Here is a 14425-nt window from a genome sequence, read left to right as displayed (position 1 = left end):
ACACACTCTTCTTGGAATACTAGCAGCAGGGACCTGTGAAGCAGGGCTTGGGGACACATTATTTGGGCTGTCGATAGAGCTTGTTTTTCCTAAATTTTCCTTATACCATAAGCCTGCTTCAGAGGGTGTTAGACAAAAATTTTTGAAACTCATCGTTTTTACTTGAAAATGTAGTTGATGATGCTGTTCATATCATTATGGAGTGTTTTCCGCATCAGCTACCAAAGAAAAGCATATATCTAAAGTCCAGAAATAAATCTGAACTGTGCTTTTCATAAACAAACAGGTTTTCAATTTTTTTGTTTCTTTTTTCTGTAATAGATTATCTGATTCATGTGTCTGAATTTATCTCTTATTGTTGGTTGTTAGGAAACTCAGACATAAATTTTTATGAACTTCTAATAAAATTAGGTGAAGTCATAGACTGCATTCTGCATATTAATTTAACTTTTAGATTGATCTTTTTCCAATAGTATTTTCTTTTATTCCATTTCTTCTTGGCTTTGAAAAATATTACTATGTGTATTTTCTCCTTTCTGTAAAAGATAAGATATATTTTTTAATTAAGAAATTGAAATTGAATCCACTACTGTTAGAATTGTGTAGGCCACTTTGTGTCATTTTTAAAAAACGAATTAACATGACTAAAAAGAAAACAAAAACAAGAATATATCTCCAGTGTATACAGTTGAAAACAATACTTAGTCTGTATCATCTCACCAAGCATCAGAGAAGATTCAGGTTTCATGAAGCCTCAGTAGTCTTAAATTTGGGGAAATTTTTGAATAAAAAGAATACAAAATTATAAATTTTGAATTAGAAAGTGAATAAGGAAATAAAAGAAATTATATATTTGTCAATGGCCATAAAACCTACAAACATCACTCACAAAATGCAGAAAGATAATATGAGGTATGTGTCTTAGTAACTGCCTATCACAATTCTATAATTATTTTTCTTACATTTAGACTACATATTCCTTGAGTCTTTATTTGAATGCATTTTAGTAATATTTTCTACAGAAAAAATTTGAAAGACAAATCATTGCTTCATCTGAAACGGTTGATGAACTATTTTGCATTATAATTTTTAAATTTTTGTTTTGCTTCATAACTTATTAGTATTGCCATATACATTTTTCAGATTACTGTCAAATATGGAAAGTCTTCTTTCAATTTCCTTTCTTATATGAGGTATATGATGTTATTACATGTCACATTTTCTTGTGTAGGAGCTACTCTCTAATCCTCTTTGAATTAATGTCACATTCACCAGTCCGTTAGCATAACCACATCTTACCAAAATAAACAAATAATCATGTGTGTGTGTGTATCTATATCTATATCTATATCTGTCTATCTATCTATATATATGTAGAGAGAGAGAGAGAGAGAGAGAAAGAGAGAGAGAGAGAGAGAGAAAGCATTTTTCCTTTGTTCTTACAAGGTCCAAGGGAAACGAGTGACTCCAGGCTTTTGGTTTATTTGCTTCAGTGTAAATCTGTTCTCCAAGCCTGGGAAGACAAACCACATTGTTGGTTAATTATGTGAAACATTTCACAATCAGTATAACATGAAGAGTAGCTCATAATCACGAACAGAACTGAGACCTCGTAGAACACATACTTTGCTGGAAAGAGAAAAGGATTGTCACTTAGTGAGATTTCTCAGGCCAATGTGTGCCGAGTAATTTTATAAAAATGAATCAATCTATTTATCTATTCAATCGAGACTTTAAAACACCAACTTGCCAGGTACTAGAAATCTAATGGGTAACAAGACAGACTTGATGCCTTAAATTCTAATGGAGGAGACAGAAAATAAGCCAGCAAACATCTAACTGCAAATTGTAACGAATGCCCTGATGGAAACCAATGGGATACCATGAAAAGGAAAACTGAGAGGTAGGTGACCAAATCTAGATAGGGAAATCTGTAAAGGTTATTTAAGCTGATACCTGCAAGATGCACCAGAAATAGACACATGAAAAACGAGAAAAGCAGTTAGGAGTCCTGAGACTTGCAGTATTTGACCCATGTAGGGGAACTGTGCTGGGGTGGGTGTGTAGGTGGATGGTATGGCGTGAGGAGGGAAGCACGAGCAGCTCCCAGATAACTGCAGGCCTTGAAGGACAGGGCCAGAAGTGCTCTAAGTGCAGTGGGAAGCAATTAAAGGGTTGGACCCGAGGCTGACATGACATATTATCATTCAGTCTAATGCATGCAGCATGAAGCTAATGGAGATGAGAAGGAAGCAGAGAGGGCAGCTTGGACCTATTCTAATAATACAGGCAAGAGGTGATGGTGGTCTGGGCCAGATGATTAGGTGCCAATATGGAGTGGAGTGGCATAGAATAAAACACGAATTCCTAATGGGTTGAACGAGAGGCAAAGTAAGGGAGCAAGAGGATTCAAATTTGATTCCCTCATGCTGCAGACTTTTACTGATGTGGAGATAAACTGGAAGTGGGGAATAGATTTTATTTAATCCTTACAGCAACTCTGTAAACTGAGTGTTTTTGTACTCATTAAATGTTTATGAAATCAGAGAATGAGAGAGCTTCATCAACTTCCCGCGGGTGTCTCAATTCAGAAGTGGAAGAATCTAAATCAATAGTTTCCTGGATTTATTGCTTTAAGAAATGCACATTTTGGGCCGGGCGCTGTGGCTCACGCCTGTAATCCCAGCACTTTGGGAGGCCAAGGCAGGCGGATCATGAGGTCAGGAGATCCAGACCATCCTGGCTAACACGGTGAAACCCCGTCTCTACTACAAAAAAAAAAAAAAAAAAAAAATACAAAAAAATTAGCTGGGTTTGGTGGTGGGCGCCTGTAGTTCCAGCTACTCGGGAGGCTGAGGCAGGAGAATGGCATGAACCTGGGAGGCGGAGCTTGCAGTGAGCCGAGATCACTCCACTGCACTCCAGCCTGGACGACAGAGCGAGACTCCGTCTCAAAAGAAAAAAAAAAAAAAAATGCACATTTTGAATACATGTCTCTCTTCCTTTAAGTTTGTGGATATTTGGCATCGCTGATCTCTAAATATATTTGAATCAAGCCTACAAATGTAGTGTTTTGTTAGAGCCGCCTTTACTTCAGAATTTCCACTAGGGGGAGCTTCCACTATGTGGTTTATTTACTGTATACAATTTTTTTTTTTATTTTAATTACGGTAAGGTTAGCATTTACTGGTCACCCACAAACGTAATCTTAATAAAGTTCACTTTGTTATCTTTTAGAAAATAGTAATGCATACTTTGTAAAAGAGCCTGATGTCTTAACCAAAAACTTTAGAGTAAGAAAATACAGGAAGAAAAAGAAACTCATAATTTGCATAATGGCAAAAAAGCATCTAAATTAAACTGTGATGGGAAAAGACTCTAAAAATAAAGCAAGACATGTTGTATAAAATTTGATAGATGTCATTGATATTACGATTTATAAAATTATTTTGGTTCCGTCTTATTTGTTGTGCATTCTTACTCTTATTTTAAATAAATATTTAAGAACAATTAAAGATTATCTTATAAACATGGTCCCTGAATCTCTGTTTCTTATAAAGCCATATATTATGGGAGACAAATTTTGTCACCCACGGGGAGTTTTAGGAGCACTTGGAGTCATATGGGATAAGTATATTCATTTAATAAATAACACAAAATAAGCATAAGCATAATCCTAATGACAACAACAACAATAACAATAGCAACCGACTGGGCACCAGTTGCTGTGCTAATCACTTAACATGTAGATTCGAAGCGGTGATTTCAGATACAATGATGGGGCTGACCTGGGTGTCCCTTCCTTTTGTCATGTGCTGACTCATGAAATGCTTGAGGACAGAAGCAGCATTCCGTAGGTTTCCATTCATGCCATGGAAAGGTATGAATGATAAAGGCATCCCTCAAAGTGGAGTCCCTAAGGTATCAGTAAGTGAGTGCCCTTCCAGTGAAACGTGTTTCTAATTTGGGGTTGCCTTTCCCCTGGGGATCTTACACACAAGGTGTTGTGAGCTATTAAAGGCCCTCGGATTTCATGTGCTGCCTCCTGACATCAGATAAAGTGGCAAACGACACTTTTTGAATCAGCATTGTCCCATCATAACAGATGGTCGTTAGCTCAACCTGCAGGGAATCAGGTTATTGTCTTCCATAGGAAAATAAGCAGGTCAGCACTCTAAATCCTGAAATGACAAAGGGAGAAATAGTTCACAGGGCTCTGAAAACAGCATGTGAAATAATCAAAAGGTAAGGGGGAACTTTCTTAACCACAAAAGATTTGTATTCAGTATACCTTAACATTTATTTCATTTAGAGCACATGAAATAAATAGTTATATTTTGATAAAAAGGCCTGGGGATTGTCAGTATTTAGCTCAGGGGTCTGAATTCTGGCTGCACAGTAAAATCATTTTGGAAAAATGTTTAAATTTTAGATGCTGAGGCATACAGTTAAGTCCGAATTATTTTAGTTGAAACCCAGACATTCATCATTTTTTAAGTTCCCCCGTGATTCTAATGTGTGGTGATTTTAATATGTGACCAATTGTATAATAATTGCAGAGTAATTACATAATCCATTTCCCAAACCTTCATGTGATAGGAATTGCCTTGGGATCTTGTTAAAATACAGTTAAGTTCATTATGTTTGGGGCAAAGCCTGAGTGTCTGCATTTCTAACAAGCTCCCAGAAGATGGCGATATGGCTGTTGACACGCCACTCAGTAACTGGCAATGCGGGTGGGCTTTGGTCTCCATACAGTATAGACACAAAGTTCCTCAAATGCAGGGGTTCTTTCTGTTCATTTGCTGATATTTATTGTTACGGGATGGTACAGAAGCTCTTGGAATGTTAAAACAAACAGGGCTTAGCTCCAGACTATCTTTTTTAGAGTCATGAGCTTTGCACCAGAACCTTCTAAAGACTCTCTGCTTAATCTGTTTTCTTTCTTGAACTCTGGACCAACAGACATTCAGATTTTTGCAGGAAGGAGTTTATAAACCAACAAAGTGTTATAAATAAATGGAAGCACAAGATTTTGCCTTTGCCTGCCCAGTTATTGTGTCACTAGTTATTGTAAGTAAAATTAGGTTCGTGGATATTTGATATGCTTTTCTACCAAGTCAGAAACCGTGGGGCAGGAGAAAGCAGAATTGATAGAATGACTAATATATTCTGTTAGACTTGACTATCTGCACCACCAGAGCAGAGCCCAGTCTGTCCTGAACATTATTGCATGTTCCTAGCCCAATATGTAACACACAATTAGTAAATATGCTATGAGCTTTGAATGCTGTATTTAATTTAGTCCTCCAAATAATGATGGCTAACATGTATTGAATGCTTACCATGTGCCAAGCAGTGGTCTAAGTACCTCACATCTGTTTATTGATTCATTTACTATTTATAACACCCCAGTGATGCAGATGAGAATCTCCATTTTCTAGATAGAGGAAGTGAAGCACAGAGAGGTCAAGTGATTTATGAAGGTCACACAATCATTAAGCAATAGAAACAGACATTAAATCCAGGCACTCTGGTTCCAGAGTCTGTGATCTTCCCCAGTATCCTGTTAATGTTCATAACAAAAATATATGATAAGTACTATTATAATGTCACTCATTTACAGGTGAGGAAACAAAGGCACAGAGACTCTAAGCAACTTACCCAAAGTCACACAGTTAATAATTGGTGGAACCAGGATTTAAACCCAGGCAGATTCAAATCCAGGTTATAAATCCAGAGCCTTTTTTCTTAACCACTAATTTATAGTTTCTCAATTAGCCTGTTAGTTAGAAACCACCTACTAGGCGTGAAAAGAGCCCTGAAAAAAAAAAAAAATGTAAGTGCCATAGTCAAATATCAAACTGGAATTAATAGCAGAGGAGTTGAAACTCACATTTATTTTCTTTAAATTCTAAGTTCCTCTTCTCTTGGCTATTGAAACCAATGGAGAACTTTGTCAAATAGTAGAAAATGCTAACCTCCAAAGAGCATCATGAGGATCTTCTGTGGATTTAATTTCTCTTCTACATTCTTCTCCAGGTATATTATGTGTTGTTCACACTGTAGAGGGTAGACTAATGTCAAAAAATTAATCAGATTATTCCGAAAGGCAGATAATAACACTCCTTTCTGTGGGAAATCAGAATGTCTGCTAGGCCACGAGGCTAAGTGAGGAAGCAGGGTAGAGGGGAGAGGCATAAAAGAAGGGTGGCTGGCAACACTGGCTTCACCTGTGAAAGGCCAGTGAATTTAGTGGTGGAATCATCAGCCTGTCTTTAATTACTTGCTGTTAAGATAAAGAAGTGGAAGTTTATGATGGAGGTATCAATTATCACTGACATTTGAGAGACTGGTTGTTCAGAAACACACAGAGTCCATGTCAGCTGGCAGTAACAGTAGGATTTTTCTTGTTGTTGTTGTTAAATTCTAAAAACCTACATATAGGACAGATTATAAATCTGGACTCTTAAATTGTCAGCGTTCTGTGAGTGGGTAGGAAAGGGATTCCTTGTTTTGTTTTTCTGACCTTCCCAGAAGAGCTTTCCATTTTAGCTTCAATGATAATGAACACAAACTGGAGTTAATAAACAGGTATACTTCCCCTGGCCTCTACACTCCTTCCAATTTCAGACCCATTTCACTGGCCATGATGTGTCTGGAGCAATAGGGAAAGAAAACATCTAAGCAAACCATTTTCTTCTTTTGAACTGTACCATGCCTGAGAAAGCAGCAGGACAGGATAGGAGGTGAGAGGAATATTACTTTGCCATCTGAATACACTAAATTACTCAACACTGGCATTTGTAAATTGAAGAAATTAAATAGTGCCATAGATCTAATATGCCAAATCTATTTGCCTGCCAATGTCCTTCTGGGAAGCTACAATAGGTAGGTGAAGTACGATATCCAGATTTCAAATTTATTACAACTTAGCACAATCTTTGGTTTTCTGGTAGATTTCAGTCGTTTAATAATAAAAAAGTTTCTGGGTAATGGATTTTCGAATGATTTTAATGTTACATTAATTCAACAACTATAGAGGGCCTACTCTCAAGCAATGGCCTAGGCCTTAGGAATATAGAGGTAAACCATACATATCAGGTCTCCTCTTATACATTTTAATGGAGGAGAAATAAACAATGAAAAACAACTAAATAAAATTGTTTTAGGCTCTGGTAAGTGCTATAGAAAAGTAAAACAGGTTAAAGTCATATGACTATTAACTGGGTAGAAGAAATTTTATCTAGGGTTGTTAAGAAAGGGTTTTCGTACCCTAGAAGAAAACCTAGGCAATACCCTTCAGGACATAGGCTTGAGCAAGGACTTCATGTCTAAAACACCAAAAGCAACGACAACAAAAGCCAAAATTGACAAATGGGATCTAATTAAACTAAAGAGCTTCTGCACAGCAAAAGAAACTACCATCAGAGTGAACAGGCAACCTACAGAATGGGAGAAAATTTTTGCAATCTACTTATCAGACAAAGGGCTAATATCTAGAACCTACAAAGAACTCAAACAAATTTACAAGGAAAAAACAAACAACCCCATCAAAAAGTGGGCAAAGGATATGAACAGACATTTCTCAAACGAAGATATTCATACAGCCAACAGACACATGAAAAAATGCTCATCATCACTGGCCATCAGAGAAATGCAAATCAAAACCACAATGAGATACCATCTCACACCAGTTAGAATGGCAATCATTAAAAAGTCAGGAAACAACAGGTGCTGGAGAGGATGTGGAGAAATAGGAACACTTTTACACTGTTGGTGGGATTGTAAACTAGTTCATCCATTATGGAAAACAGTATGGCGATTCCTCAAGGACCTAGAACTAGAAGTACCATATGACCCAGCCATTCCATTACTCGGTATATATGCAAAGGATTATAAATCATGCTGCTATAAAGACACATGCACACGTATGTTTATTGCGGCACTATTCACAATAGCAAAGACTTGGAATCAACCCAAATGTCCATCAGTGACAGACTGGATTAAGGAAATGTGTCACATCTACACCATGGAATACTATGCAGCCATAAAAAAGGATGAGTTTGTGTCCTTTGTAGGGACATGGATGCAGCTGGAAACCATCATTCTCAGCAAACTATCACAAGAACAGAAAACCAAACACCGCATGTTCTCACTCATAGGTGGGAACTGAACAATGACATCACTTGGACTTGGGAAGGGGAACATTACACACCAGGACCTATCACAGGGAGGGGGAGGGGGGAGGGATTGCATTGGGAGTTATACCTGATGTAAATGATGAGTTGATGGGTGCTGACGAGTTGATGGGTGCAGCACACCAACATGGCACAAGTATACATATGTAACAAACCTGCACGTTATGCACATGTACCCTAGAATTTAAAGTATAATAAAAAAAAAAAAAAAAAGAAAGAGTTTTCGCTAGAGAAAATAAGCAGAAATGAACAGTGAGAAAAAGTGGGTCAGGGAGGGACTTGAGAAGAGTATTTCAGGTAAAGGTGAAAACAACAATGACTGTGGGACAGGTATGAGCTTAGCGTGTACCAGGGACATCAAGAAGACACTATAGGGTAGAATGCAGTAACCAAGAGGGCAAGTGGCAGGAGATAGATCAAAGATGTAAACATGGCTTTGTAGGCCATCATGAACCAATGTACTGGAATTACAATAGAAAATCAATGGAGAATTTCAGTAAATCAGTATTATTTTCTGATTTAACTTGAAAGAAAACCATGGCTTCTGTGCAGGGACCTCTGTGCAGGCAAAAGGAGAAAGAATAATTAAAAGTTTCTTGTACTCATCTCATAAAATATGATGCTGCTTGGGACTAGGAGGGCAGTGGAGGTATGAATGAGAGATTGACAGGATCAGCATACATTTTGAAGTAGAGCTAATGATACGGGAATGGGGGAAGGAAGTGCTGGGTAGAGAAAGGCAGGTCCCTGGCTTGGGCTCCACCCCCATGGACCTAGGTGAGGACAGGCATTTTTTGCCCAAATGTTGCATTTCCCAAGACCACCATGGCCCAACACACCCTCAAGACCCTAACAGGCAGGCACACAAGCAGCTGGACGTCGAGAGGAGCAGATCGGCGAAAGAATATACAAGCAGCTGGGTGAAAGAAGATGCAAGCAGCTGGATGTCAAGAGGAACACATAGCTGGAGGAACACACAAGTGGCTGGACGTGGAGAGGACGTCAGGAGCACACCAACAGTCACCAGCATGCCGGCAGTCCATCCACCAACAGAACGATGGCCAGGACAGTGGGAGAAGAGCATGGGCCACCAACTGGTCCAGCTCCAGAGGAAAACCATCTCCCTTCTGGCTCCTCTATCTGCTGAAGCTACTTCCACTCAATACAACTTTGCCCTCATTCTTCAAGCCCAGGTGTGATCCGATTCTTCTGGTACACCAAAGCAAGAACCCGGGATACAGAAAGCAGTCTGTCCTTGTGACAAGGTAGCGGGTCTAGTTGAACTGACTAACACAAGACTATAGATGGCAAAACTAAAACAGCACCCTGTAACACAGGTCCACTGGGGCTTCAGGAGCTGTAAACATTCACCCCTAGACACTGCCGTGTGGTCAGAGTCCCACAGCCAGCCCGTCTGTATGCTCTCCTAGAGGTTTGAGCAGCAGGGCACCAAGGAAGCAAGCCGCTCCCCCTGTCGCATGTCCTGCATGGGGGACAAGGGAACCTTTCCTGTTTCACTAACAGAGCACATTATTAGCTTGGATATGGGGAATATTTCTGTTACCTCTTACTGCATTAAACACTACCCCAATAGTGAAAGCCAGAGGGTTTGTAGGTCGGGAATACAGGAAAAATTATTTTATCTCTGATCATTTGGCTCCAGCTGGGATGGCTGGCACTGGAAGGTCTTCTTCCAAAATGGCATTTCCACTTCTCTCTTTTCACAAAATGCTTCATTCTGTTTTTTTTTTGTTGTTGTTGTTGTTGTTGTTGTTTTATGTTTTTTGTTTGTTTGTCTGTTGTTGTTGTTTCTTTGTTTGTTTTTGAGACTCAGTTTAGTTCTGTCTTCCAGGCTGGAGTTCAGTGGCATGATCTCGGCTCACTGCAACCTTTGCCTTCCGTGTTCAAGAAATTCTCCTGCCTCAGCCTCCCGAGTAGCTGGAATTATAGGTGCACAGCACCAGGCCTGGCTAATTTTTATGTTTTTGGTAGAGACGGCATTTCATCATGTTGCCCAGACTGGTCTCAAATTTCTGGGCTCAAGCGATCTACCCATCTCGGCCTCCCAAAGTGCTGGGATTACAGGCGTGAGCCACCTCTCCCCGCCAATTCTTTAGAGCCTGTCTACATGGCTTGGGCTTCTTGCAGCATGATGCTCCCACAGAAATCAAGCTTTTATGTGTCACTGGTTTTCACGAGTGAATATTATAAGATAAAGGAAGTGCCTTTCTCTGCCTACCTCTTAATGCCTGGGCTGATAGATTATTGCATCTGCACTCTCACTATCGAATCTGTTACAGAATCCTCCCAGGTGCAGGACAAGAGAGTCAGTGAATTTATCACCATTTTTAAACTGGCAGAGCCATGAGCAGATGAATTCTCCAAAGTATCTTGTAGATCATTGGTGAGCAATTTAAGACATGTCTTAATTAGACCAGAAAGTAATTTAGGTGTGAGTTATACACATAGAAGAAATTATATTATTACTGCAAATATTCATTTCTACACACGTGGAGTTTCTGATGTGGCATAGACAGAGAACATGGATGGGCCCAGGTATAACAAGTCATCATACGGTAGACAATACCATTTCTCATATTGAGAGAACCCTTTTAATGGTCAGTGTGAAAGATCATGCCTTTATCTTCTGTGAGATAATCTTCTGTGAGATAAAGGCATGTCAAGATAAACAAAACCAAAAAAAAAATGAGATAATTATTTGCTAGCAGAGCAGCCTTATATGAAACGTTAAAGGAAGTTTCTCAGGGTGAAAACAATTGATATGGATGTTAATTTAAATTTAATAAAAATAAATGAAGAGCACAAATAAATGTCATCATGACTTCTTTTCCATTTTTAAGAATAGTTTCCTTTAGTTTTTAAACATTTATTTTAGCTCTTTTTTCATTAGATATTCAGTTTAGAGGTTTGTAAAATTTTATAGTGACTATAAATTGAGTGTAGAATTATTTAGTGGCATGTTTCTTTCTTTACATAAGGATGAAAAACCAGGTGAGTTTGCTCTATGTTTTATTACAATGGGACTTCACCAGAGGAGAATTTATCATTTCAAATGTCACATAGTAAATTGTATTTCTTACCTTAAGAATATTGAATACTATATTATGCAAGCAGTTTTTAAATAATGTCTTCTGTGGTTCAAGTTCATTAGTTACGGCAGAAATTATCAGTAGGTACATAGGGCAGAACCCACTGGTTGCCTTTCAAGAGCCATCCCCCCTTTCTTAGATGCTCACAGGACTCTTTCCTTCAGGGGTGAGGAGTCGAAGTACCCAGGGAATGTGGGGCTGTCTCTTGGAACCCTACATATGAAGGATTATTGGTTTCAGAATCAATGGTAATCCTCTGCAATTTTGTTGAAACTGGTTTAGGAAGGCGCACGTGACCTGGTTTTGGCCAGTGTGACCGGAAAGAACATTTGTGGTTTCTGGGAAGTATTTCTCATCTGCAGAAACATAGATTTTTTTCCTTTCTTGCTTTCAGACATCATTATTTGTGAATATGAATGCTAGCATTTGCTTGTGATCATGAGGGGGACGTGTACCACCACTGATAATGGCAGAGGAGAAAAGCAAAGAAGAGCCTGAGCTCCAGTTAATGAAGTTGAGCTGATGAATCAATTCTAAAACCACCTACATCTGGAGTTATTATAAATTGACATAATTTACTAAAATCTCATTTAATTCATATTTAATAAAGCATTTTATTACTTGCAGCCCAAAATTCCTTGAGTGATTCAGTAGAGTATTACCAAGCTTGTTCTTTTTTATTCTTTTCTCTTTCAATTCTGGTCCAAGGTACACTAGAATAATTACTTCTAAGATTTTTAAATCAATTTTTTACTTTCTTCACATTTTATCTCTTAATATAAACTGGCATCAAGTGAGATTTATCTGTGTGGAATTTATAATGACAGGCCAAAAAAAGTAACAGGAAACAGATAAGCCTTGAAATCAGCAGACTTGGAGTTAGGTCCTGGGAACACCACACATTTGCTCTATGTTTTACTAAGCAATTAACTTCATTTTTTCAACTGAGCATACTCAGTAGTAAAAATGGGATAATAATACTCATTGTGAACATTGGTGATTATGAATACAGGTAATTTGACACCAAACCTAAAACACATTTGGCACTAAATAATCATTCTAATAATAATAATCCTTAACATTTATATAACACTGCCTATTTTGCCAAGAATTTTCATATACATTACCTTTGATTCTACTATCTGTATATATACATGTATAATATATGTATAATATGTGTACATGTATATGTATAATATGTGTACATATATACATGTGTATATATATGTATATTCTAACATATGTCTGTATATGGTAGAGTTCCAGCCCCATTCTCTGAGTCTTTTTCAGTGGGTTTGCCTCTCTCATATACAATTAAAATAATTCATGTGCTTTTATTTCTGTGAGCATCAGGGCACAGGACAAAAATTCACAAGAGCAGCCTTGAAGCGTGAGTGTGCCTTGATTACTTAATGTATGTACATGGCAGATTTTTCCTACTATGGATAACATTTTATCCTCATAGCAACTCTGTGTGTTAGGTATCTTATTTTATTGATCACATATGGATTCCAAACTTTGGTTTTTAAGTTGAATGATATTTCTCAAGTCATAGAGCTAGTATATCACATAATGAATACTTGAGTCCAAACCTACCTTTCAAACATAAGATCTTTGCTATACTATGCTTCCTTGTCATTCTGGAGGAAGTAGGTTAATTCCTCAGTGATTGTCTTGACAAACAGCTGCACTTAGGTTGTATTCGTATCAGCATTATTAAAGTAATTGTATTCTCAAATGTGGTTACTGATTTTTACTTTTGTGAATATATTCTTATAATATCAATGACATACTAAACATTGCTGACATACTGAATGAATACTGAATCCTCCTTCCACTTTTAGCTTAAAAATATTATATGAGATGCTGTTAGGAAGATACAATTAAAAATCGTTTGTTAACTATGGTTTAGCAAGCTACCATACCCCAGGTTGTCTTGCCAGTCTTTAGGGCATTGTTTTTAAATTTTGAATGTAGCTCTCAATTCCCAAGTGCCCTCAACACAACAAGTGTCACTGAGCTGCTATCATGGCAGCCCCAGCTTTGACACCTAGTTCTCGATAGGCCATCAAGAATTGTTCTGTCTCTTACATCCACAGAGCTCCCAGCTCTCCACTATAAACTCTATGAACTCTATGATTCCTCAGTGTCTTATTTTCAGGAAGTCTCTGCTTTAACCTTTGATAACTTCTGAGCTCCTCAGGGACTAGCAACTTATTTTATGCAGCTTTATCCTGAACTAAACAAGAATACAAAAGGAAAACTTGTATACAATACAAACAAATTATGTTGTGCATTCCAAAGTGTACCTGGCTTCTTATCACTTCAGTTATAGTCTGCTCATGCACAGTTGATCTCCTTAAATATTCTACTCACTTCTGTCACTATCCTCTATTAGAATAATAGAGTACTTGGTAATCATGGCCAGAAAGGATTTGGGGGCAGTGTCAGGATTTGGGATTTCTGTGCTATGTGACACAAGGAGATATGTGACAATCTTGAAATGTTAATTTCAACTATTCTATAGTGGTGACTTGTGTGCAAATATTTAAGATTTTTTTAAAATCCCAAGTTCCTGAAATTTCATAAAATATTTTTATTAATTAAAAATATTAAACATAAAAAGCTTAAAATTTCATAGAACACTTCAAAGATTATTAAAACCATTGTTCTTAATATGAATATAAAAGCCTTATTTACATTGAAAAAACAAGCTTTGATAAATGTAGAAAATTGGTCATTGGCAGAAATTGATCTCTTGAGTAATTGCTTTGTAGTTAATTGGCAATTTAGGAAGCTGGGTTTTATGAATTGATTTTCAATGAATTAACCTAACATCCACTCAATGAATAAAACAATTACTTATTGAGACCTTTATGCCTGACTCAGATGATACTCTTACTTTACTACATTTCAATGAGGAATTGGTATAAATATCTAAAGTTCTAAGAGAAATATTTAGAGGTGTCTTATCATTATTCTCTCATCATCAAGAACAGTGTCTACAACACAGCAGGTGGCCAGTGTTTATTTGTTTTTTTAATTTACAAATCAACCAATGAAAAGCAAATTCAGTTTATACACTTGAAAAAAATCATATTACGTGAAATTTAA

General features: G+C 37.5%; 1 protein-coding gene and 1 long non-coding RNA gene across 2 annotated transcripts in view; one reads left to right on the top strand and one right to left on the bottom strand.

Moving 5' to 3' along the window:
• ANO3 (anoctamin 3) overlaps nt 1-14425 on the top strand; it is a 474227-nt gene that overhangs the window by 92531 nt on the left and 367271 nt on the right. The window lies entirely within an intron of this gene.
• Nucleotides 3629-6029, bottom strand: LOC111554689. Its single transcript, XR_002735319.1, has 3 exons — nt 5982-6029; nt 5346-5566; nt 3629-4181 (listed from the first exon to the last, which is right to left on the bottom strand). It is a non-coding gene; the product is annotated as an uncharacterized LOC111554689 (long non-coding RNA).

This window comes from Piliocolobus tephrosceles, chromosome 13 (genome assembly GCF_002776525.5).
Source record: "Piliocolobus tephrosceles isolate RC106 chromosome 13, ASM277652v3, whole genome shotgun sequence".
NCBI lineage: Eukaryota > Metazoa > Chordata > Mammalia > Primates > Cercopithecidae > Piliocolobus > Piliocolobus tephrosceles.
This window is presented reverse-complemented; position numbering and strand designations above follow the sequence as displayed.